At 38.4% G+C, this 27647-nt stretch overlaps 1 pseudogene; it reads right to left on the bottom strand.

The window, feature by feature from the left end:
* On the bottom strand, positions 1-27647 carry LOC148109785 (NEDD8-conjugating enzyme UBE2F-like; annotated as a pseudogene).

The raw sequence follows: 27647 nt of genomic DNA, 5'->3' as shown, positions 1-27647 counted from the left end.
CTATCTTCTGCCATAAGGTTTAATGAAGTCTTCAACATTATTCTGGAAGTCCTCTTTGTTCTGCAAATGTGTTCTGCGGCTTTAATATTCAATGGACCATCACAAGTCAAAAGGACAGTGAATAGTTTATTTAACCCCCAAACAACATCCTTGAATATCTCAATGGAAGTCCAGCTGGTACAGTCAGTTGAATGGTCTCTCGGTAAACTTAGACATATTTCACCTGTCTTGGCGCTGTTGGGGTGCCAGATCCCCAGCAAACATTCATGCTAGGAGGCACCATGTTGTGCACAGTGGGAACCGTAGTTTCAAACTGGAAATGTCCCCCCCCCCCCCCGGTGGTTACCTTCATCGGGGGTTACAGTTAGTTGAAAGCAATGCAGCTTGTTTGGGTCAGGAAAATGTACTTGACATGTACAAGGTAAATTGGCTTCACACTTTGTAACCTCTTTAACAAGCAGTTTGTCCCAAACAAAAGCCCTGAGTGGAGTCAGACCGACATCTGGGACCCTTGGGGACTGTCAGCCCACTTCAAGTGGTAACCAGCGTTAGCATTACTGCAGACTTTAACCTGAGCGCCCAGGGACAGGCGAGGTGGGCCCTGTGACCAACATCATGGAGGGCCTGGCAAGACATGCGGCCTCTCACAGTGGCATCGAAGTCTTGGAGGCTCTTTATCAGCCTTCCTCTCCCTCTCTCTCCCTTGCCCAACGGAGTCTGGCCTATTCTGTTTGGTAAATAAACAAATGATGCCCTAGGTAATAGAAAACAGGTAAAAAGGGCATCATTGAACTTGAAAATTTGTGCTTAGTTTTAATTCACATGGAGATTGTCTTACTTGACTTAATACAATGACCACTTCGTACTCCAAGTTTATTGTGCAAAATTAGAGCAAACCAGTCCTTCAATGTACAAGTCCTTTCTAAGTTTAAGGAAGGTGACTCTGAGAGCTTTTTTGAATTCTTCAAGTTGTTAAGAATAGGATGCCATTTTCAAAATTTGATTGTCCAAATGACTTCCACAATGCTATAGTCAAAGTAACTTCCCGAATTCCAATGGCAAAATTTAATGCCAGATGTGTCCAATAACTCATAAACCACTCCACAGATAGAAATTAAATGTAACTCGATCTTGTCGCAAACTAAAAAATATCTTTGGAAATGTTTCCAGAAAAGGCCATCAGTTAAAAGTTATTAATTTATCCCTAACTAGTAAACTGGCAGTCAGTGTGTAGGATTTAACAGTATGGATTACAGAAGTGATCTTCCAACTGTATTCTGCATCAGAATCACCTGGAGAGATTGTTGAACCGCAAACTGACGGGCCCTATCCTCAAAGTTGCTAATTCATAGGTCTAGGATAGGATACGAGAATCTGCATTTCTAACAAGTCCCCAGCTGATGCTGAGACTGGGAGAACCGCACACTGACTATTACAGAGACGTAGAAACACTTGCTACCACACTAAACTATAAAATAGACATAAGTTCTGTTTCATTCAGGGACAAAAAAAAACTCTGTGCAAATTTCTATTTTGTCAAATTTTATCTCTGGCCTGGAAAACAAACCAAGGTTATCTATAGAGTTTTTCTTTGGGGCTCGTGGTTGTCAAGGGTGCTGGGGGTGGGGGTAGAGTCCAACAAAAGTTGAGAGGATGTCATATTTAAATAGGTGAAACTAGGTTGCTGGAACCACCAGTTTATGAGAGTGATGGGTGTCATCGGCATTGAAATCTCACCTCACGGTTGCATCCTACTCCGACTTCTCTGCAACTCCCTCACCCCCCATTAAAAAATGAAAAAGGAATTATCTTCATTCTGATCTAATCTCTCAAGGCCTAAGGTGTGAACTAGGTCATCTGGTGATGACACTTACAAAACCTTTACACGTGATTTGCCATTAATAGGGTGTAAAGAACATTCGAATATGTTATCTTTGATCCTCAAACCAGTCCTAGGAGGTGGACCTTACTACCTCTTGATACCAATGATGGAATTGAGTCACACAAAAGATAAATGACTTGCTCAACATTAGAGCTAACAAGGAGCAGTACCAGTGCTCAGATCCAGGTTTTGAAAGACTAACTACTAAAAGTTTAAACTGTTCAAGGCACCTGGGTGGTTCAGTTGATTAAGCAGCCAACTCTGGATCTCAGCCCAAGTCTTGATCTCAGGGTCATGAACTCGAGGCCCACGTTGGGCTTCATGCTGGCATGGAGCCAAATACATACATACATACATACATACATACATGTTTAAACTTTCCAGAGATCTGAATTTCCAAAAATATTGAAACTAAGAGAGAAGTTTATTGTCCTTGTTGATGCTATTTCTCCAACATATTAGAAATAATTAGTAATGTTTAAATACATATAATACTTGTTTTTGTTAGGAGATAGTATAAAAATATAGAGAAAGCATCCCACCCATTTAAAGAAATAACTTTATTTAAAGGAAATAGTTTGATAAGTTTTGCCACATAGCTGTAACTGTGAAATCATCACCACAACCCAGATAATGAACCCTCAGAGTTTCTTTTTGCCCCTTCACCTATTTCACCCATCCCCCCCACCCACCTCTCCTCTGGCAACCATCAGTTTGTTCTCTACCGTTAAGAGTCTGTTTCTTGATTGTCTCATTTTTTTCTTTGTTCATTTGTTTTGTTTCTTAAATTCCACATATGAGTGAAATCATATGGTATTTGTTTTTCTCTGAGTGACTTATTCACTTAGCATTATACTACCTAGCTCCATCCATGTTCTTGCAAATGACAAGATTTCATTCTTTTTAACAGCTGAGTAATATTCCATTGTATATATACATCACCTCTTCTTTACCCATCTATCAATGGACACTCGGGTTGCTTCCATAATTCAGCTACTGTAAATAATGCTGTAATAAACATAGGGATGTATATATCTGTTTGAATTAGTGTTTTCACATTCTTTGGGTAAATACCCCATAGTGGATTTACTGGACCATATGGTAGTTCTATTTTAATTGTTTGAGGATCTTCCATACTGTTTTCCATAGTGGCTGCCTCTAGTTTGCATTCCCATGATGCTGCAAGAGGGTTCCTTTTCTCCATATTCTTCCCAACACTCTTATGTTTCTGAATTTAGCCATTCCGAAAAGTATGACATGATACCTCATTGTGGTTTTGATTTGCATTTCCCTGATGATTAGTGATGTTGAACATCTCTTCATGTGTCTGATGGCCATCTGTATGTTTTGGAGAAATGTCTGTTCATGTCCTCTGCCCATTTTTAATTGGATTATTTGTGCGTTTTGGTGTTAAGTTCTTTATCTATTTTGGATACTAACCCTTTATTGGATATGTCATCTGCAAATATCTTCTTTTCCCATTCCATAGCTTGTCTTTTATGTTGATTGTTTTCTTTTCTGTGCAAATGTCTATTTTGATGTAGTCCCAATAGTTTATTTTTGCTTTTATTTCCCTTGCCTCAAGAGACATATCTAGAAAAATGTTGCTGCAGCTGATGTAAAAAAAAAATTACTGTGCTCTCTTCTAGGATTTTTATGGTTTCAGGTCTCAAATTTAGGTCCTTGATTCATTTTGAGTCTATTTTTGTGTATGGTATAAGGAAGTGGTCCAGTTTCATTCTTTTGCATGTAGCCGTCCAGTTTTCCCAACACTATTTGTTGAAGAGACTTTTTCCCAATGCATATTCTTGCCTCCTTTGTCAAAGATTGATTGACTATATAATTGTGGGTTTATTTCTGGGCTCAAGTTTTGAGAGTTCTTTATATATTCTGGGCACAAGTCCCTTATCAGATATTTGATTTAAAAGTATTTCCTCCTAGGGGTGCCTGGGTGGCTCAGTTGGGAGAGCATGGAACTCTTGATCTCAAGATTGTGAGTTCAAACCCCATGCTGGAAGTACAGCTTACTTACTTACATACATACATACATACCTACACACATATATAAATATCTTTTTAAAAGGGCATTTCTTCCTAATCTATGACTTATGTTTTCATTCTCTTAACTATCTCTTACTAAGAGCAGAGATTTTACATGTTAATGAAGTCCACATTTATCTATTTGTTCTTTCATGGCTGTGCTTTTGGTGTCATTTCTAAGAAATCATTGCCTAACCCCAAGGTTACAAGTGTTTCTCCTATGTTTTCCTCTAGAAGCTTAATAACTATAGGTTTTACATTTTGATCTATGATACATTTGGAGTTAATTTTTGTATGATGGGAAATAAAATTTGAGGTTCCTTTTTTTCGTGAAGATATTCAAGGTGTCTTAGCAACATTTGTTGAAAAGAATATCCTTTCTCCAATGAATTGTTCTTGCACCTTTATCAAAATTCAATTGTCCATATATGTGGAAGTCTGGACTCTCTATTCTGTTCACTGACTTGTCTGTCTCTAAGCCAATGCCACATTGTCTTTGTTACTATAACTTTATAGCAAGTCTTGAAATCAGATAACATTACTAGAGTCATATTGTATAAAATGTGATAATATATATTAAGGGCAATAAAAATAAAGTGAGTAAATTCCTCTTCTTCCCCTATTCTGCACATTTTGGTGAGTTTGTTTTTAGGAAAATAATTTGAAAGAAAAAGAACTTTAAGAAATTTATCTTAAAACATCTTATAACAATTTTTCCCAAGCCAAAAAAACAAACCAGGGTTATATCAAGGGTAATAAAAACATAAACTAGTTGTTCCCCATTCTGCATATTCCCAGGGGTTTAATTATAGAAAATAATTTGACACAGAGATTTAATTATTTAAAAGTATTTTATGACAAATTTCCCCCCAACGAAAATGTGGAAATGTCTTAAATGTTCAAAACTAGAGAAAATATTGTCAATTATGTCATCCCTACATGAGGGAATTATACAGTTTTTAAAGCTAAGACTCATGATGAGAAAACGACTTACAAAAAATCAAATTGATATGTGTGTACATTTGATGAACTAACATCAAAGGAAAGTAGAACACAAACTGGTGTGTACATAAGCTGTTATCGCAACTCTGAGAACTACGCCCAGGGAGGAGGGAGAGAAAGTTGTTGCTTTAAGAATCTGGAGGCAGGAATCCTCAGAAAGTGAGCTGTCTTTGCTTTGCCACACACTTTCTAGACCCTGGTGGTCATAGCAATCTAGAGCTCAGGGCTGGCCCGGGTTAGAGTGAGATGGGTAATACAGCATTGTTCTTCCAATAAAGAAAGATGAAGTTTTAATGTTGTAGGGCAAGTGAAGGGGGAAGAGAGAGCAATGGACAGAAGCTGGTGGAGATGAGCAGTGAGGTCAGAGAGGGAAAGGTGGGCAAAAGGGTGGGAGGCTGGAGACTTCCAGAGAAGAAATGGCCCATGAAAATGTTCTAGGAGCAACCATGAGGCAGAAGTGCAGGAGGGAGCTAGGAAGAGACACAGAATAAAAACAAATAATTGTGCCTGTAAAACTGGTAAATTGGGGATTTCCAAGAGGCTGGCTTTTGTGTTATACAGATAAAAAGTAGAAGATAAGGGGCACCATGGCTCAGTTGGTTGAGCGCTGACTCTTGGTTTCAGCTCAGGTCATGATCTCAGGGTCCTGGGATTGAGTCCTGCATCAGGCTCCTTGCTCAGTGGGGAGCCTGCTTCTCCCTCTGCCTCTCTGCCTGCCTCTACCCCTGCTTGTGCGTTCTCTCTCTGACAAATAAATAAATAAATAAAATCTTTAAAAAAAAATTAAAGACCTAAATAAATGGAAAGGTATCTCATGTTCATAGACCAGAAACTTAACATTGTAAAGATGGCAATAATCTCCAAATTGATCTGTAGATCCAATGCAATCTCTATCCAATTCCCAGTTGGCTTCTCTGCAGAAATTGACAAGCTAACCCTAAAGTCCATATGAAATTTCACGAGCCCCCCAACCCTAATTTTCAATCTTAAGAAAAAAGACAAATTGGGAGGACTCATACTTCCTGATTTTAAACCTTACTACAAAACTACAATAATCAAGACAATGTGGTACAAACATAAGGATATACATATAAATCAAGGGAATAAAATTGGGAGTTCAGAAAAAGAGCTCTCACATCTATGGACAATCAATTTTCAACAAGGGTGCCAGAACAATGCATTGAGGAAAGAATAGTCTTTTCAACAAATGGTGCTGAGACAACTGGACATCCACCTATATAAGGATGCAGCTAGACCCCTACTTCATACCATATACAAAATTTAACTCAATGTAGATCAAAGATACAAAGTTACAAGACTCTTAGAAGAAAATAGGAATGTAAACTTTCATGACTTTGGATTAGGCAATGATTTCTTAGATATGATACCAAAAGCATGAGCAAAAATATTGGGCATGACCAAAATTAGAAACATTTGTGGTTCAAAGGACACCATCATGAAAGTAAAAAAGACTACCCACAGAATGGAAGGAGATATTTGCGAATCATATAACTAATAAGAATCCAGTGTCTGGAATATGTATATATTTAATTTTGTGAACATATAGAATACAGTTATAGCTGCCTTAATGTCCTTCCTAACATCTGTGTCAGTTTGAGTTAGTTCCAACTGGTCGATTTAACTTCTCATTATAGGTTTTCTGTTCCAAGTTTTCTGCATGCCTGGCAACATTTTTGGATGCCAGACACTGTGTATCTTACCTTGTTGGATGCTGAATATTTTTTCGTACGACTATAAATATTCTTGAGGTTTGTTCTGAGGCTTACCTGAGTCACTTGGAAATACTTCAGTCTTTTCAGATCTTGCTTTTAAGATTTGATAGGTAGTTCTTGGGACGTCTGGGTGGCTCAGTCAGTTAAGCATCTGCCTTCAGCTCAGGTTATGATCCCAGGGTCCTGGGATTGAGTCCCACATCCGGCTCCACAGGGAGCCTGCTACTCCCTCTGCCTGCCTCTACCCCTGCTTGTATCTCTCTCTCTCTCTCTCTCTCTCTCTCTGACAAATAAAAAATAAAATCTTTAAAAAAAAAAAAGATTCGTTAGGTAGTTCTGGAACATTGCTCAGTCTAGAGCTAAGTATTCCAGCTAGAGGGCAAGACCCTTTTACCTACACTACCCAAAGCCCTGTGAATCTTGCAGTTTCCCAGTCTGGCGGCTGGAACAGACACTATTCCTGGCCTGTGTGAGCAGCCGGCTCTCTTCCGTCTAATCATTTCAGGCGTTCTCTTCCTGCCTCAGGCGGGGAGTTAGTTTCCTCACCCGTCTGCACTGAGCAGTACCCAACCCAGTATTCAAAGGGCCTTTCTGCCTACGCCCAGAGTCCCCTCTCTTTGCAGCTCTTTCCTCCCCAGTACTCTGTTCAGTGGCCTCTCATTGCCCTGGTCTCCCCAGACTCTCAATTTCACCTCAGTTTCAGAGTTTGCTGGGTTTAGATCACGACCTGAGCCGAAGGCAGACGCCTCACTGACTGAGCCACCCAGGTACCCCCACACCCATTATTTTCTGACTCAACTTTTTTTTAACAATTAAAACTTTGATCTGTATGGAATATGTTGGTAAAGAGTGAGGAAGGAACCCAATTATATATTCTCCTTAGTTTCCAAGTATCCCATCACTATTTACTATTTAATCAATCTTTTCCTCACTTTTTCAAAATGTCACATCTACCATTAACAAATCACCTTCTTTTTTTTTTCAATCACCTTCTGTATCTAGCATTTTGTGTACCTATGAGAGTCATTTCTGAGTTATCAGGCACTTATAATATTATTTTTTAATAAAGCTTTCCCAGGTGACAAAATCATAGCATTCTAGCACTAGAAAGATATTCAAAATTATCTAGTCAACTCCCCCAGTCGAATTTAAAAATTTCTTCTATAGCACACATGACAGAATGTCACCTAGCCTCAACTTGAAAATCTCTAGCAATGGAAAACTTAAACTCCATGTGACAGCTGCTTCCATTTGGGGACACTTCTATTGCTTCTCATTCTTTTGGCCAAGATCAAATGCAATTTTTGGACACTTCTGGTGATTAGAAATTTTTATTATGCCTTGCTGAAATCAGCCTCCTGAAATTCCTGTCCACTTTTTCTAGTTCTACTCTGACAGCTTACACACCTGTTCCTCCTCAAACCTATCGACCTTTCAGTGCCTGGAGACATCTCTCCTGTCTCCCTTTGGCCTTCTTGAAGGGAAAACATGGGCAACGATCCCTTTACTCTCCAAAGGCTCAACAAGTTCTCTACTATGGATAATTAACCAGTTAGCAATGTGATTTACTGGATTTGTCATATTTCAAAAAATACCTCTATAAAATAAAAATTCATAATCTTCACCCCCTACATTCTGACCTTTTTCCAATTCTCTCTCCTCAAGGAAACCAATGATAACCTTATGATGCATATTCTTTTATGGTTTTTTATTCTATGTACATGTATAAAAAGTGCTTTAAAAATGATGTGATTTGCTTTTTGCATATAACAATACCTCATGTACTTGACATATTTCTAAGTCAATACATATAGAGATCAACAGCATTCTTTAAAGTAACTTCATGGGCACCTGGCTGGCTCTGTTGATAGAACATGCAACTCCTTATCTTGGGGTCATGAGTTCAAGCCCCACATTGGGCATAAAGCCTATGTTAAAAAAAAAAAATGAAGAAGAAAAAGAAGGGAAAAAAAGAACCTCAGAACATTTCATAGTATGGATTTACCATAATTTATTCTAACATTTTCCCCGTACATTCTTCACGACTCCATATTTTTTAGCATTGTAAAAGAAATGATACAATATATATCCTCATATATAGATTGTTATATACTACTGCTTTTATTTTTATAAAATACATTTCTAGAAGATTGTTGCATTTTATTTATTCATTTACTTTTAATTTTATTGAAGTAAGAACACTTAACATGAGATCTACCCTCTTAGCATATTTTTAAGTGTTCAATACGGTACTGTTGAATATAGGTGCAAAGATATACAGTAGATCTCCAGAACTTATTCATCTTCCTTAACTGAAACTTGATGCCTGTTGTCTAGTAACATCCCACCTTTCCTACCCCAGACCCTGACAACCACCATTCTATTTTTTACTTCTATGAGTTTGATTATTTTAGATGCCTCATCTAAATATGAGCATCTAATTTATGATGCTTCATCATAAGTGAAATCACGTAGTATTTGTCTTTCTGTGACAGCCTTATTTTATTTAGCACATTGCCCTGAAGATTCATCAGTGTTGTCGCATACGGCAGGATTTCCTTTGTAATATTCCATTGTATATATATACCACGTTTTCCTTATCCATTCATCCACTGATGGATATTTAGACTGTTTCTAATCTTGGCTACTATGAATAGTGCTGCAAAGAACATGAGCTCTTCAAGATCCTGATTTTAATTCTTTTGGATAAATACCCAGTAGTGGGATTGCTGGATCATAAGATAGTTCCAGTTTTAATTTTTTAAGGAACCTCCATACTGTTTTCCATAGCAGCTGCACCATTTTGCATTTCAAACAATAGTGTACAAGGGTTCCAATTTCTCTACATCTTCACCAACACTTGTTGTCTTTTGGGGGTTTTTGTTTGTTTGTTTTGGGGGGGTTGATAATAGCCATCCTAACAAGTATGAGGTGATCTCTTATGGTTTTGATTTGCGTTTCCCTGATGATTAGTGACAGTGAGCATTTTTTCACATACCCATTGGCCATCTGTATGCTTTCTTTGAGAAATGTCTATGCAAGTCCTTAGCCCATTTTTTTTTTTACTTGAGTTATTAGTTTGTCGTTGTTGTTGTTGTTGTTATTGAGTTGTAGTAGTTCCTTATATATTTTGGAGATTATTCCCTTATCTGATGTATGGCTCACAGATATTTACTCCCATTCCATAGATTGTTGTTTCCTTTGCCGTGCAGAAGCTTTTCAGTATGACGTAATCTATTTTTGCTTTTGTTGCCTGTGCTTTTGGTGTCACATCTATGAAATCATTGCCGGGACCAATTTCACGACGTTTTTACCTTGCGTTTTCTTCCGGGATTTTTGCAGCTTCAGGTCTTCCATTTAATTTGAATTGATGTTTGTGTATGGTATGAGGGTTTAATTTCACTTTTTTGCATGTGGACATCTAGTTTTCCCAATACCATTTGCTGAAGAGACTGTCCTTTCCCCATTGTGTACTCTTGCCACCTGTCAAAGATCACTCGACCTTATATGCATTGATTTATTTCTGGGCTCTCTTGTCTATTCCATTGGTCTATGTGTCTATCTTTATGCCAGTACTATATTATTTTGATTACTATAGTTTTATAATGTATTTTGTATCAGATAATGTATTGCCTCCAGTTTTGTTCTTCTTTCTCAAGGTTGATATAGCTATTTGTGGTCTTTTGTGATTGGATGCCTTTTTTTTTCCTTGCCTAATTGCTCTACGAGAACTTTCAGTATCATGTTAAAAAGAGGTTGCAAGAATGGGCATCCTTGCCTTGTTCTTGATCTTAGACGAAAAGCTTTCAGTTTTTCATGGCCAAGTATGATGGTAGCTGTGGAGTTTTCATATTTGGCCTTTATTACATTAAAGCACTTTCCTTCCATTTCTATGTTGAGTGTTCTTATCATGAAAGGATGTTGAACTTTGTCAAATGCTTTCTCTGCATTGAGATGATCATATACTTTTTATCCCTTATCTTCTTAATTTGATGCATCACTTTAATGGATTTTCATACGCTAAACCATCCTTGCATTTCAGGGATAGATTTCACTTAGTCATGGTGTCTGATCCTTTTAATGTGCTGTTAGATTCAGTTTGCTAGTATTTTGTTGGGGATTTTTACATTTACATTCACCAGTTGATATTGGCCTATGGTTTTCTTATGGTGTCTTTGTCTGGCTTTGGTATCAGGGTAAGTCTAGCCTCATAGAATGAGTTTGGAAATGTGTCCCCCCCCCTTCAAGTTTTTAGAGGAGTTTGAAAGTTGGCATTAATTCTTCTTTAAATGTTTGGTAGAATTCACCAGTGAAGCCATCTGATACTGAGCTTTGTTTGTTTGAAGGTTTTTTTTATTACTGAATCTGTTCAGACTTTCTATTTCTTCATGATTCAGTCTTGGTGGCTTGCACATTTCCAGGAATTTATCCATTGCTTCTAGGCTATCCACTTTGTTGTATATTTGCTTTGTTATTGCTCATAGTCATCTCTTATGATTATTTTTATGTATTTATATATTTTTAAAGATTTTATTTATTTATTTAACAGAGAGAGAGCACAAGCAGGTGGAGGGGCAGAGGTAGAGGGAGAAGCAGGTTCCCTGCTCAGCAGCAAGCCCGATGTGGGACTCGACCCCAGGACCCCAGGATCATGACCTGAGCCAAAGGCAGATGCTTAACCGACTGAGCCACACAGGGGCCCCATCTTTTTATTTTTTAAAAAAGATCTAATTAATTTATTTATTTGAGAAAGAGCACACACAGGGCGGGGGTGGGGAAGGGGAGAGAAGCAGAGGGAGTGGGACAAGCAGACTGTGCCGAGCACAGAGCCCAACATAGGGCTCGACCCCATGACCCTGAGATCACCACCAGAGCTGAAATCAAGTGAGATACTTAACCAACTGAGCCACCCAGGCGTCCCTCTTATGATTCTTTTTATTTCTGTAGCATCTGTTGCAATATCTCTTCTTTCATTTCTTATTTAGTCTTTTTCTTTGTTAGTCTAGCTAAGTGTATCAATTTGTCTACTTTTTCAAAAAAACAACTCTTAGTTTCATTGATTTTTTTTCTGAAAGGGTATGTGCATTTTAAATTTAAGTAGCTATGACCAGATTACTTGCCAAAAGGTTGTGGTAATTTATACACTCTCTGAAAAAGGTGGGGGATGGAGTGGCTCTCCATCTGGAACAAAATAAAGTTAGAACCTTGTCTCACATTATAGACAACAATAAATTTCACAGAGATTAATACAGAAAGACAAAAAATAGAACTAGTTCCTATTAAAATAGGAAAAAATAAAAGATAACATTTGTTCAACCTCAAGATAAGTTTGGCACTTTTAAAAAAAGACTGGAAACTGAGAAGCCATAAAGAGAAAATTGTTGTACTCAACCACATAAACATTTAATTACATAAACAAAGCCGAAAGAGAAATGAATAGAGTGAGAAACTTGCAAGATATAGCAAGTAATACCACTAATATATAAATAACTCCTTCAAATTAGTAAGAAAAAAATATATAAAAAGCTAATAGAGGGATGCCTGGCTGGCTCCTGCTGTAGAGCATGCAACGCTTGATCTCGGGGTTGTAAGTTCAAGCCCCACGTTGGGTGTAGAGGTTCCTTAAAAAAAATAAAATCTTAAAAAAAAAAGCTAGTAGAAAAATGGGCTAAAGATAGGAATAAAAATTGGTAGAGATCTATAAACAGCCAATTAACTTATGAAATGTTCATCCTCGGACGTAGTACAAAACACACACACACACACACACACTTAACCAACATTATCATTGTTCCTCACGGGATGGCAAAAATGGAAAACACTGCTAATATCTAACGCTGTTGGGCACTGAGCTCTCTGATCACTCTGACAAAGGAACCATTTTAAGTAATCAATTAGTCAATTGCATTTTCACACCTTACTTTTTTTGCTTCATTGACTATGTTTCCAAGCAAATGATATTTTTTCACCAGCCGCAGAAGATAACACCTGAATGAGGTGTGAAACAACATAAACCAGCAGCTGTAGCACGTGGAAGCCCACTCTCAGGGCTGGGTGACAGGAGCAAGGCTCCTCCTTCCCCTTTCCAAATATGCTATAGTGTAATCTTCACAATTCAAGGGGAAAAATTAGCAGGAAAAAAAAATAACATTCTCATATTTTTCCTGAACGTGCTGCTTTAGAACCTCATTATGCTGTCTACGCTTCTGCCAAATGAGTCTTATACTTAAGTACTCTGCAACAGCATGAATTCACTAAGAGCAAAATCCTCACCTCAAAATAAAGTCTTTGTTTTATTTTCTTCTTTACTTACAAGCAGAGAAAGAGGAAGTATCCCGGGAAGCTTTAAGAGGGGATTTTGATCCACATAAAGAAACACTGTCCAGAAAGGGAACCTCAAGTTCACCTGGTTGCCCTTATCTTACAGAAGAGGAAACTCTAAGCTAAGAGAAGCAAGACCTCAGAAAACACACAGGTTGGGAATGTGTAGCAGTTGCCACTGGACTTTGTTATAGATCGTTCCAAAGGGGTTCTTTTTTTTTTTTTTTTTAAGATTTTATTTATTTACTTGAGAGAGAGAAATAAAGAGAGCACAAGGTGGGGAAGAGCAGAGGGAGAAGCAGGTTCCCCGCTGAGCAGGGAGCCTGACTCGAGGCTCCATTCCAGAACCCTGAGATCATGACCTGAGCGGAAGGCAGACGCTTAACTGACTGAGCCACCAGGGGCATAGGGTGCATGCCCCTGATCATTCCAAAGGGGTTCTTCCCCCTTTTGTCCAGCCCTTTCTCTGCGGTCACAGGCTTGCAGAAGAGCGAGCGTTCTGGTGCAGTGTAACCACTAGGTGGCACTGTGTACTGCTGGGCTAGTTCTGGTAAAGTAGCCCCCTGTCCAGCTGTAGCGTCTCCCTGTCTGTGGACGGGTCCTTTTCACGCTGGCTAAATCATAATTCTCCTCCGAAAGTTATAAACTTAGCCAATTTTAAGAACCATTTCATTTTTCTTAGAAAGGATAGAATTTTGGTTCATGGATTGGGAGGGACTTTCACTTTAAATATTTTCTGGAATTAGTCCATTCCTAATTGTTACTGTAAAATTCGTGCAGCCTTTAAGGGCTCCTCAGGGTGCCCAGTGCCAAATGAGCTATGAGTTACGCAGCTGAAGGACTAGTGTATAGAGCGTAGGGTGCATGCAAATGCTTCGTGAGACCCAAGAAAAAAATGTAAACCTCCAGAATAAATCAGGCTGGACGCTTCGGTGTTCTCCCCACAAACTGTGTTTTAGATAAGCCTTTCAGGTGATTCTGAGGCAACAACAGTCTTGAAACCCTGTTTTACAGGATGCATAATTAAAAGGCAGTTTCCCTTCTGACCCAGGCACCATCCCGGTGGCTATTTGTCTAGCATCAGCAAGCCTGCAGGGGTGGTGATAAAAAGCATTCCCGGTGTCTGGTTCTATATTTTCCTGTGTAGAGAATGCCACCCATGCTGGGCATCAGAAAGAGCACACAATTAGCTGCAGCCGTTGTTCAAGATTGTTGTTGTTACAAAGCCCAGCACACAACAGGTGTTCAGGGAATATTTGTTGTCAGCAATAAAATAAAACATTATATATGTAGTGCTGTATACATTGAACCTCATATACATAATGTTGAATAAATGAAGCCAGACACAAAAGTTCACATACTCTGATTTCGTTAGATGAATACCAAGAAAGAGCAGGACTAAAAGGGACAGAAGTCAGAAAAGCGGTTGCCTTTGAAGGGGGAGGATTGACTGATGGAAGTATTGACTGATAGTGGAATGAAGGGTTGTCTGGGATGCTGGACCGGGACCTGGGTGATAGCTGCCCGACTGCTCTGGTTCCTACAACAGTCGAGGGGGGCTGTACTTAAGAAAACAAAGAAACAAAAGAAAAGCCAGGCTGGAAAGGAAGACAGGAAAACAATATGAAAACAAAAATAAGATAAAGAAGAAAAAAAGGAGAAGGGTAGAAATATAAGAAATACAAAGGAACATAATTTATACAGTTGGAGTCTTTGAAGAAGAAAACAAAGCAATGGAACAGAACTAACATGTAAAACTATAATCCACTCAAAAAACATTTTCAGAAATAACAACGACCTGAATCTACATACTGAAAAGATCTGCCAACTACCTGAGAAAATTAACGTAAAATGATGGACTCTGAGACATATCTTGGCAAAACTATCAGATTGTAAAGATAAAGAAAAACATTCTGAAAGCCTCCAGACACAAAAGGACATAATTTGCAAATGCAAAAGAATGAGATGAGCATTAGACTTCTCCAAAGCAGCACACAAAGCAAGGCAAAAAGGGAGTGGTATTTTCTAGAAACTGAATGGAAAAAAAAGTGTGATCCATGGCAGCCAGTTTTTCAAGTATCAAGACAAACGTTTTTCAGGAATTTAGGACCTTTTTTGAGGAATCTTTTAGAGGTTAAGCTTCATCCAACCAAGAGATGACTTGGAAAATTTTAACAAAGGGCTGGTGGTGGAGAACCTGGCCGGCTCAGTCCGTCGAGCATGTGACTCTTGATCTCAGGGTCCTGAGCTTAAGCCCCATGTTGGGTGCAGAGATTACATATATACATATATACATGCACAAACACAAAAAAACACAAAGGGCTGATGATGAGTATTTTCGTCTAGATCATTGCAGATCAAAAACTAAAACAAAGGTGGAAGCGAGGGTAGAAGACCACCGTACAAGTGTACGACATTGTGACAAAGCAGAAATAATGCAACCGCAAGGTGGGACAAGAAGAAAAGTAGAAGGGGAAAAGTTGATTGATTGTCTCAGAGGCAACGGGTAGGGGTTAGAAGAGGCCGTTAAAACCTATGCTCATGTGGACATATGTCAAAAAAAAATCTTAAAAATGTCATGAGAAAAACTTCAGTAAGCTCTATCAAGTGGACATTTTATGGACAACGCTCTCTGATCACGATACAATGAAACTAGAAAATGTTAACTAAAAAAATTTTAAGAATCCTTAAGTGTTGAAATTTATAAATTCTTTAAGTTGCATATTAAACAAATTTCAGTTTAAGAGGAAATGAAACATGAAAAAAATTGTTTTGTAACTGTGTGGTGATGGGTGTTAACTAAATGTATTGCGGTGATCATTTATGTGAAATTTATGTGGTGAAATATATATAATCATTATGTTGTGTGCCATAATATCTTAAATTATATACCATAATATATAATGTATGCCATAATATCATAAATTATATCTTAATTTTTAAAAAGAGGAAATGTAAACTTTTAATTATGGAATTTCTAAAACATGATTAATGAAAGCACTACATATCATAATCTATGGGATACATTACAACAATGATCAAAGGTAAGTTCACAGTACAACAAAACACTTTTGTCAGTTAAAAACAAAAGAATGAAAATAAATTAATTAAATTCTTAGCTCAAAAAACCAGGGGGGATAAACAGGAAAAGAACAACAAAGTGAACCAAAAGAAAGCCTAAGGTAGAAAATAATAAAGTAAGAGTAGAAAATTAAAGAGTCAAGGGATAGAAAAGCAGTAACTTTAATTAATATATCAAAATCCTGGTTTCCTCAATAATTTAACAAGATAGACAAACCACTCTCTGACTTGATCAAGAAATAAGGGAGAAAGCACAGACGTACAAAATAAAAACGATGGGAGACATACCAGGGAAACAGAAGAAATTTTAAAAATCATGAGATTAATTTGCAAAGCTCTATGCAAATAAATTCTGAAAACCTAGATAAAATGTGCATTTTCCTTGGGAAAAATGTTGAGATAGAAGAATTGGTGAAGAAAAAGTAAAAATATCTATATTGCAGATGACATGATATTATATCTGGTAAACCCTTGAGAATCAAGGATAAAACTAACTCAAACAGTAAAAGAACTCTGAAAGATAATAAGATATAAAATTAACACACACAAATCAAGAGCCTTCATATGCATTAATAATAACCACTTAGAGGATATAATAGCAAAGAAAACCCCAATGACAGTAGCAAAAGATTAAGTAAGTAAATTGAACAAGAAATGTAAAAAACATAGAATAAAACTTTACAATATTTCTGAAGGATACAAAAATAGACTCGATTGAATGATGAAACATTTTCTATGTTTAGATAGGACACAGTACAAAGGTATAAATCCTTCCTAAGTTAATTTATAAAGTTAATATAATCCCAATAAAAATACCAACAGTTATTGATAAAATTCATATGGAAAAACAAATACAAATCGTCAAAAAAATGGTGAAAAAGAAGTACAGTGAGGACCTAATCCTACCAAACATTAAAACGTGCAATAAAGCCTCTATAATTAAAGCAATTGGTACTGATGTATAAATAGCCTGACAGTGAAATTGAATACAAACCCCAGAAATAAACCCTAGTAGATAAGGACATTTGTATACAACAAATGTGGCAACTGAAATCACTCAGGTATATAAGAGAGGCAAGGGGCGCCTGGGTGGCACAGCGGTTGAGCGTCTGCCTTCGGCTCAGGGCGTGATCCTGGCGTTATGGGATGGGGCCCCACATCAGGCTCCTCTGCTGTGAGCCTGCTTCTTCCTCTCCCACTCCCCCTGCTTGTGTTCCCTCTCTCGCTGGCAGTCTCTATCTCTGTCGAATAAATAAATAAAATCTTAAAATATATATATATATATATATGAGGCAAATGAGTAGCCTTTTTGAAAAAGATAAAATTATATCTGTACCTCATTCCATGCACAAGAATAAACTCCAAACTGATCAGAGATCTAAATGGGAAAAAAAGAAAGGAAGAAAGAAAGAAAGAAAGAAAGAAAGAAAGAAAGAAAGAAAGAAAGAAAAAGAAAAAAAACCAGTAAGTTACTAGAAGAAAATATGGGTAAATTCTTTTTTAATCCAATTACAGTTTTCCCCATTTCTGAAAGTAGAATGCTCCTATGAAATCTTTTGTAAGCCAAAATAGCATAAATCAAAGAAACACGTACCATGATATGTAAAAAATTTCGAGCATGACCAGACCCAAAAAACAACCTCTCCTAGGCTTTCTGATGCACAAAATAGCTGGAGATAAAGCACAGATACTCACAGACACGGAGCTCTTGCAGCTTGATGCGAGATGCCCAGTGCTCTGCCGGGGGAGGAAGCGTGCTGGGGCTGCGCTCTCTGTTTGGGGTGCAAACTGCCTCCAGGACTGCTCGTTGCAAGACAAACACTGAATGATGTTTTTGCCTTTCACCTTTCTTCATAGAAGCAAAAATCCTCTTCAGATCTCTTTCGCTTGGTAAAAACAGGTAGTAACGTAGGGCTGTTGTCAAAGTGAGGTGGCATCAAGCAAACTTTTGAAAAATAGGGAAAAGCTTTCAAACTCAAGATCCAAGCGTAATAAAAGAAAAGATTGATAAATTTGACTATGTAAAAATAATTTTTGAAGGGCAAAAACAATACCACAAAGTAAAAAGGTAACCGATAAACTAGGAGAAAATATTTGCAACATACGTGACTGATAAAGGGCTATTATCACCAGTTTATTTTTAAACTCTGAAATTGAAGAAAAAAAGGCCAAAAACTCAATAGAAAAAATGAAGGGAAAGATATGAACAGACAATTCACATAAAAGTGTAAAAATGGTCTTTAAAATATGTAAAGATGTTCAATCTCACTCATAATTAGAGAAATGAGAATTGAAACTACACTGATAAACCATTTCTCACTGATCGGATTGGCAAAAATTGGGGGAAAAAACCCAACTTGACAGTACATTCTGTTGGTAAGGCTGTGGAGAAACAGGTACTGTCATAGATTGCTGGTAGAAATCAAAATCAGGGAGCGCCTGGGTGGCTCAGTTGGTTAAGCATCTGCCTTCGGCTCACGTCATGATCCCAGGGTCCTTGGATGGAGCCCCAAGGCTGGTTCTCTGCTCAGTGGGGAATCTGCTTCTCCCTCTCCTTCTGCCCTTCTACCCCTCCCACCCCCACCCCCTGGCTCATGCTCTCTCGCACTCTCTCTCTCAAATAAGTAAATCTTATTTAAAAAAAAAAAAATCAAAATCAGTACAACCTTTTAGGAAGGAATTTGGCAATATCTGACAAAGTACATGTGTTTACCTTTTGGCCCAGCACTGCCACTCTGGGAGTGTCCCCTGAACATTCACCTCCACCAGGATGACCCTACATGAGGACAAAGGTGTCCATTGCTGTATCACTTGTGATTGCAAGATACTGGAACAGCCTAAACTCCCCCATACACAAGAGTGTTTGAACAAACCACGATGCATCCGCGAAATGAACTGCTTCGTCCACTGTAAATAAAATGAGGAAGATCTCAGTGCACTGAAACGAAATGATTTCCAAGATAATCGTTAAATGAGAAAAAGCAAGGTGCAAAAGAGCCATTTATAACGAGAGATACTTCCAGAATGGTGGCAGGAGGAAATCTGAGGACCTACCCTCCAGCGAAACAATCCTAACTGGTGGAAGTTAAGAAAAGAGAAAAAAGCATTTAAACTCTCTGAAAATTGTCCTCAGGGCAGACAGCAAATAAACATTTATCCGCAAACCTCTGCTAAATGTTGACAGTGCATGGAAGCTTCCCTCCAGGTGGGTGCAGCTCCTCTCTCCTCCCCACCCCCCAGCTCCCAGGCAAAGACTATGGTATCTCCCCAGGAAGGGCAGGCCATCAGGCTTCCTTATCATTCCCAGCTCTGCGTTGCAGAAGAGAAACTCCAGGTGAGTGTGGACAAGAGCTTGGGGCTCCCTTTTTGCATTGAGCCTCTACTCACACGGCAGAGGTGCTACCTCTGGCAGCAAGCCAAGGATACCAGGATCGCCCTCACCCCAGCTGCTAGTAGGAAGCTGGTTCTTCAAGGACCCAGGGGACCAGAGGATACTTCCTCTGCCCAGTGCCATGCAGTAGAACAGAGCCGTCACTCTGAGGAAGCTGGCTGCTGTCCTCACGGCTAGCTCTGCAGTTAAGTATTTTATGACAATTTTTTAAAATTAATACTTGTATTTACCACTGGATTTAGGATTAGAAGAATCTAAATTACTCTAACATCTCAAATAAAATAATGGATCATAATGAGCTAGGTGCTTTCTAGAACGCACTCCATAATGTTATGGACCAAATAATCCATTCTTTACAGTAACTTTTATATTGGTATGTTAAGGTTATTTGTACTAACTATTCTTCTTGGGTGAAAAACAACTGGAAATGTCCCAAGTATCCATCAACTCTTCATAACAAAAAAGAATGAACTTCTAAAACATGCAACAAATGGAAGGTGTGTGCTGAAACCCCACAAAAGGCTGCACACTGGGCGATTCCATCTATATGAAGTTCTACAAAAGGCAAAACTAATTTATGTGAAAAAAAAACTTTAGTGGTTCTCTGTATGGAACTGTTGAATCACTATATTGTACACCTGAATCGAATACAACACTGTATGTTAACTACACTGGAATTAAAATTTTAAAAAATAAAGTGGTTCTCTAAGGATGAGAATTCATGTGGGAAGTGAAAGGAGGCACAATGGAACTTTCTGGATGGATGGAAATGTTTTATAAATTGTACTGGTGGTTACATTGATACATATGTTTGTTAAAACTCATCAAACTGTACACTTCATATAGGTTCATCTTATTTTATTCAAATTATATATCAAAGTTGATTAAAACAAAAGAGAAGGAAAAGAAAAGTTTGGGGTTTTCCCTGTCTGCTCATATCTAAGAGAGGAGCAATAAGAAAATGATTAGAAGTCCTGTAAGTGAGGAGAGTTTTCAATAAGGGGTTTCATTATGGGGCGATCTGGGTGGGCTGTTTTGTGGGAAACTCTTGATGTCAGTATTTTTAGGTCTTCTCTAAAAAAGAGGCAGTAAAGCAATTGAGGCCAGACTACTTAGGTTCAAATACAAGATCTACCACTCATTTGCTAAATTCCTAACTTCTCTGTGCCTCAGTTTCTGTATCTGTAAAATGTGCATGATACTATGCCTACCTTGGAGTTAAGGTGAGGATTAAATGAGTTAATGTATATAAAACAATGTCTGGCACATAGTAAGCACTAAATAAACATTTGCTATTATTGTTATTATTACTCAGGCAAGACGCTTCCGATCTTCTGCCTTGAAAACAGAATCCTGGCTGTTAGGATCCTAGGAGGGAGCAAGAAAGAGAAACAGCTGGACTGGAGAAGAGGGCTCATCCATTCTCTTTGACCTTTTCCTGGGGGAGGGGGAGATTATGCCCTTATTTTCCCCTTCTTGTCTTTGTCGGGATTGAGGGAGGAGCAGAAGTTGCATGCGGATTCATCCCACCAGCTTCCCGGAAGGATTTGTCAAGCAAAAGAGCGGGCGGCAAGTCTTACTCCTGAGGAGCTCAAGTGGTCTAATGACATAAAAATTTAAATCATATACGTTAAAATCATCATAAACAAAATCACAACATCATAAAGAGTTAAAGATAAGCAACGAAGTGTGGAAAGAACTTGCAACAAATGTAGTGTGGAAATAAAGACCTACTCCCGTAAGAACTCAGAGCTTCCTGAACAAGGGAGTCACCACCAGCACATGCTTTGGGCAGAGACTCGAAGCCGCAGGGGATGAGAAAGCCTTGTGGCCCAGTGGGGGGAGGGGGACGGATTTCAGATGTGCTTTGATTGGAGATTCTGGGCACAGAGAATGTGGATGCAGGCTAACTAGACACAGGGCGTCTCATGTGATTAGTTTAGGGGGCATATTTGGTTTTCTCTGGCTGATCCTGAGTTGGAAATTGGGGGGAGGAAGCAAAAAATGGGGAAAGTGACGGTCATTGACCAAGTCCTAATGTTGTGGTAGGGTTACTACAGAGGTTGTGGTTTGGTGGCCTGGACTGGCTGCTGCAGACGTTGTGGGACAGAATTCTATGGTCACATGTGGTCTGACTGTTGTCTGTATTGATACTCAGTCTCAAAAGGGATAAGAAAAACCTAGATGTCTCCAATAGATTAAATGATCAAAAGATGCAAAGTATGATTTCTATGTTTGGAATTAGGAGTAGCCAATTCAGTAGGTTCAAATCACAGTTAGGTTTGGTTTATGCATACCCAATTGCAAATGCTCAAGAAAAAAGAGAGAAAGGTGATTCAACTCTATTATTCCCCGCAATGACAATGTGTCACAGGCAATGCAGACTTGGCATGGCTTTGTTTTTAAAAAACAAACTGTAGAATTAATTATGACTCACAGAGAAACACCGATAACAAGTAAGAGGAACTGATAATATCAGCTACAGAAAATACTATTAATATTTTATGGATGATTTAAGACAGTGTTTTCAAACTACGGGTTATGATCCATTAGTGGGTTGTGAGATCAATTTACAGGGCAATAAGTATTTTTTTAAAAAATTGACTGGTATAGAATAGAACAGAATATTGTCTTTTTGCCTTATCAGTTAACTTTTATTTTATTTTTTTTATTTATTTATTTTTTAAGATTTTATTTATTTATTTGACAGAGATAGAGACAGCCAGCGAGAGAGGGAACACAAGCAGGGGGAGTGGGAGAGGAAGAAGCAGGCTCATAGCAGAAGAGCCTGATGTGGGGCTCGATCCCAGAACGCCAGGATCACGCCCTGAGCCGAAGGCAGACGTTTAACTGCTGTGCCAACCAGGCGCCCCATCAGTTAACTTTTAGAACCCAACATTTGGGTAAAATGTGACACCAGTGTCAACACTGAAGTAATTCAACCTCATAGGAGAAGTATATAGAGATAAAATAAGATACTGTTTGTCTGAACAGAACTACATCTGGGGGCCTGGGTGGCTCTGTCAGTTGAGCAGCTGCCTTCAGCTCAGGTCATGATCCCAGAGTCCTGGGGTTGAGCCCCATGGGCTCCCTGCTTGGTGGGGAGCCTGCTTCTCCCTCCCTCCCAACTTGTGCTCTCTCTCACTATTTCTGTCGCTATCTCTGTCTTTCTCTCTCTCTCAAATAAATTTTTTAAATTAAAAAAAAAAGAACTACATCCAACTTAAAACATCTGTGCCTCAAAGGATACAATCAACAGAGTTGAAAAGGCAACCTACAGATTAGGAGAAAATATTTCCAAATCATGTATCTAGCAAAGTGTTAATATCCAGCATATAAGTAGAGCTCCTACAACTCAACAACAAAAACAAATAACTCAGTTTAAAACTGGGCAAAGGACTTAAATAGATCTTTCTCCAATAATATACAAATGGCCAACAAGCATATGGAAAGGTGCTCAACATCACTAATCATTAAAGAAATGCAAATCAAAACCACAATGAAATACCACCTCATACTCGTTAAGATGGCTGCTAAAAAAAAAAAAAGTGTTTCCAGGGATAGGGAGAAATTGGCTCCATTATGAAATATTGGTGGGATTGAAAAATGATGCAGCCACTATGGAAAATGGTATAGCAGTTCCTCAAAAAATCAGAAATGGAACGACCACATCATCCAGCAATCGCACTATTGGATATACAACCAAAAGAATTGCAAGTAGGGTCTCAAAAAGACATTTGCACACCCATGTTTAATAGCAACATTATTCACAATAGCGAAGAGGTGGAAGCCACCCAAATACATACTGATAGCTGAACGGATAAACAAACTGTAGGATATTCAGCCTTAAGAAGGAAGGAAATCCTGCCATGCTACAACAAGCGTGAAGCTTGAGGACATTATGCCGAGTGAAATAGGCCAGTCATAAAAAGACAAATACTGAATGATTCCATGACTTATCTAAAGTAGTCAAATCCAGGGGCGCCTGGGTGGCACAGCAGATAAGCGTCTGCCTTCGGCTCAGGGCGTGATCCTGGCGTTATGGGATCGAGCCCCACATCAGGCTCCTCCGCTATGAGCCTGCTTCTTCCTCTCCCACTCCCCCTGCTTGTGTTCCCTCTCTCGCTGGCTGTCTCTATCTCTGTCAAATAAATAAATAAAATCTTTAAAAAAAAATAAAGTAGTCAAATCCATAGAAACAGAAAGTAGAGGAGTGGTTTAATCAGATTAAAACAGCCCACCAACAAGCCCATAAAAACCCTTAGACTTAGAAACTCTGGTGGCAACTCTCTTGGGTCCCCTCCCTCTTCAGGAGCTTTGTACTCTATCATTCAATAAACTTTACTATCGCTCTATAAACTTTGCTTTGCTGCCCACCTCTCTGGTCTACTTCTTCATTCTTCAAAGCAGTATGACCAAGAACCACAGGCACTAAAGGAGAAGAAATCCTTCAATAATAATGGATAAGATGGGAAATTTTATGTGTTTTTACCACAATTAAAAATAAAATTTAGGGGCGCCTGGGTGGTTCAGTCAGTTAAGCGTCTGCCTTCTGCTCAGGTCATGATCTCAGGGTGCTGGGATAGAGCCTCACACGGGGCTCTCCGCTCAGCGGAGAGCCTGTTTCTCCCACTCCCACTCCCTCTCCCTCTGTGCTCTCTCAAATAAATAAAATCTTAAATAAATTAATAATAAAATTTAAAAATTATTACTTTAAGATTTTATTTTTAAGTAATCTCTACACCCAAAGTGGGATTTGAACTTAAAACCTTGAGATCAAAAGTCACGTGCTCTACCGACTGAGCCAGCCAGGCGCCCCTAAAAATATTTTAAACTAAAACAAGATAACCATGTGTTACTTACTTCCCAAAACTCTTTAGCGATAATGTTAAATGTTGGTGAGGGTTTAATGAGTAGTCTTACCATTGCTGGTAGAAGCATCTCTTACAAGAAGGCAATTTGGCAGTATCTGTCAAGAGACTTGCAAGTATTAATACCCTTCAGCTCAGTAGATCTATTCCTAGCAATCTATCCTAAGGAAAACTTTAAATGTGGACAAGGATTTGGGTACAAAGATGTTCATTACATTCTTTTATTTTTTAAGGGAAAAATTGTAAACGGTGTAAATATTGAAAACGTGGCAACAGTCAAGAACATTTGGACAGCAGAAAGGGAAGGAAGAAAATGTCTTAAATTCACATGATGGCATGTCATAGTCATTAAAATGTCTACTCATAGATGTTAATGGAAAAATATGTATGATACAATGTTGTGTTAGGATAATTTTTTTAAAAGATAAAATCATGACACTCACATAAATATAAAGAGAACATTCATCACAGATTGAATTTCACTCAGTAATTAACGAGGGAACCGGTAAGGTATTAAACCCAGTTTAAACAAGAATTCAAAGATTCCCACAGGACTAGGTCAATCAGGAACACTTTAATGAATTTACAAATAGATACAACACTGACTTTATCTACTTAGGGATTTGGAAATCTTATCCCTCCACCCACCAAAGAAATTTCCATATCTATGGGCCAGAATAATCTGCATCACTACTTCTCAATGGAGAAGTGTAGTAAACAGGACGCTAAGAGATCATCTTTTTCTTTCCTTTTCTTGCCTCCTTTTCAAAATCTTTTACAACTTTTCCTAGCAGTTGAAATCATCAGAATATAAAATTGAATATGTAACATTGTCTCAATTAAGAAAAAAAAGAGAGAAATTCACCCTAAATATTAAGTATGGGCTGTTGTTTTTTTTGTTAATGATGGAGTTAGTAGTTAACTTGCTTCCTGAATCTTTTCTCTTCCCCAAGTTTTCCACAACAAAAGCATAGTCCTTTTATAATGAAAAAAAGTTTTCAAAACTACAATCATAAGACAATTTACCTGAAGCAAAAAGACCCAAATAATGGTACCCCTAAAATTCAGTAATACTCAGGAAAATTTATATCTAAATCTAAGTAAATCTATCTGCAATCTAAAGTTAAGAGAGTCAACATGAAATGCCTGGAATTAGCTACTTGTGGAAATACTCCCCTAAAGCAATCTTCCTCTGAACAAATCTGATGATAAATATTTTTGAGGAGATAAAGCATGCTTTCAAATTCCTTAGGGAAATCACAATCTAAGGCTAAGAGGAAAATAATTGAAGATGAGCATTTTTATTATTATTATTAATTCTAACATGAATCATACTAGGGATGGGATTTGGTAAAGGTAGATTTTGGTCTGCCTGGAGTAGCAGGGGAAAAATCTAAACAAACGATTTGCCAGTGCTTCCTCAGTAACTCTCAGAGGAAAGAATGTACTGATTTGAGATGGCTAGTCTTAAGTACTTCAGTAGAAATACATTTTCTTAACATAGAGAAGGACAATTTATCTGTTTACCGTACTATGGTTTAAGAGAAATACTTCCAGAAGAACATCCCACTCCTTTTGTTCTCCTAAGGTAAATACAAAATGGAGACCAAACTTGAGAATTCCTTGAGCCAAGTAAGCAAAACTAAATCTAGCTTATTCATGAACATAAGTGAAACTTAGATTATTTCTTATAAATGTGTCTGATAATCATAATAGAAGCTCAGATTGGCTTCCTAAAAATGACATAAAATAATCACTTCTCACCAATCGCCTACTGTCTGGAAACCCCAGGGTAATAACCAGTCCCTGTCAAGGTTAAACAACTTCCTCATTTTCACTCTGTAAACTATCCTATAACCTCGTGCCTCTGAGCTTTGTGTCTGTTTTGTATTTGAAAGTTCCCAATTTGCAAACTGTTCACGTCTACACAATCAGCTCTTACTGAATACCGTTTTACTCGTCTGGTGCTTGTAATTTCACTATTCTGGATTTTTGACAGTTTTCGTTCTATCTTTACCGCTTCAATTTGATGTCATGTAATCATATCCACTAAAGTAAGTCTTACACATGTATAATGCCCTAGTATATACTCACAATGACCCCAGGTATATGGGTCAGTATCGTCCACTTAGAAACTCATCCCAGGCCTGTGGTGTCTTTAGAAAGAGGTTGAGTTCATCTTGGCAGCACCTCCAACCCTGAGATTCTGGAGGCACCTGAGGGCATAGTTGGTTCTGGAAGGGAGAATTGCTTTCTTCCTTAAGAGGCTCAGAGCTCCTTTCAGGTAGCCAAGCTTCCCTGAAGGTAGAGCAATCTCTATCAGATCCCCAAAATATGGTTTGGGCAAATTAACCAGGAAAGGAAAACAGAGATAAAGGTTAAACATCAGAGGCAAACGTGTATTTCTGAAGTCATGACGGTCATTCTCATCTATGACTAGACTTGATCTATCACCAGACAAAGGGGCACTGTAAAATGATTTCTTTTTTTGGATTTATGATATCAGGCTGTTATTTGCATTACGCAGTGAGGATTAGTTTTCAAAACACTCATATCTTGTCTCAGGAAGAGTAGAAGGAAAAGAGTTTCTCTGACCTCACCAAACCTTTTTCAATACGGAGAAGGACCAGCTGTTTCTCTGGGACAGTAGTTCTCAGATTCAGTGAGATTAAGGATCATAGAGCATATCCAAAATGAAGACTTCCCTTTCTCCACCCTTGAGATTCTGATCTTGTAAAAGCTCCCTGTGTAATCTTACTTACAGCCAGAATGGAGAACCCCGAAGCATAGGGTTTTACCCTTTAAAGGGCTTTCAGGGGCCTTACTTAAAGGTGTTTTAAATGGCCCTCTCCCTAACCTCAAGCAGTGAGGAGCATGCAGTATGTTTTACTGCAGCCAGTTAAATGCTCAGCCTGAAACACTGACTCTGGAGAGAATGACTGCAAAGTCTCAGAGCCAATTAGAAATTATTCATGAAATTGTAGTAGCATTGAGTCAAGGACGGCAGCACCTGGTGGTGTCCTAAGCAGACCTTCCCTATGTGCGTGCTAGCCTGCCCAGTGAGTCTCTGAACTATCCAATTCCTTCTAATAAACCCCCTTTCTGGTTAAATTAACTAGGAGTGGAATCTGTTGTTTGCAATCCAGAACCACGGCTGGTTCAGTAAAGTAGGTCTTATCGTTACATTTTGCAGATGAAGAAATCAAGTTTCAGAGAGATTAGATTACTTGTCAGAGGTCTCTTGGTAAGTGGCAAAGCCAGGACTCAAATCAAGATCTTCTTTGCTCATTGTGCTTACCATCATGATATGGGTTGGGAAAAACCAT

This window comes from Ursus americanus, chromosome 6, assembly GCF_024610735.1.
Source record: "Ursus americanus isolate L20-20 chromosome 6, mUrsAme1.1.p, whole genome shotgun sequence".
NCBI lineage: Eukaryota > Metazoa > Chordata > Mammalia > Carnivora > Ursidae > Ursus > Ursus americanus.
Note: the sequence above shows the minus strand (reverse complement) of the source record. Positions and strands in the feature narration are given on the sequence as shown.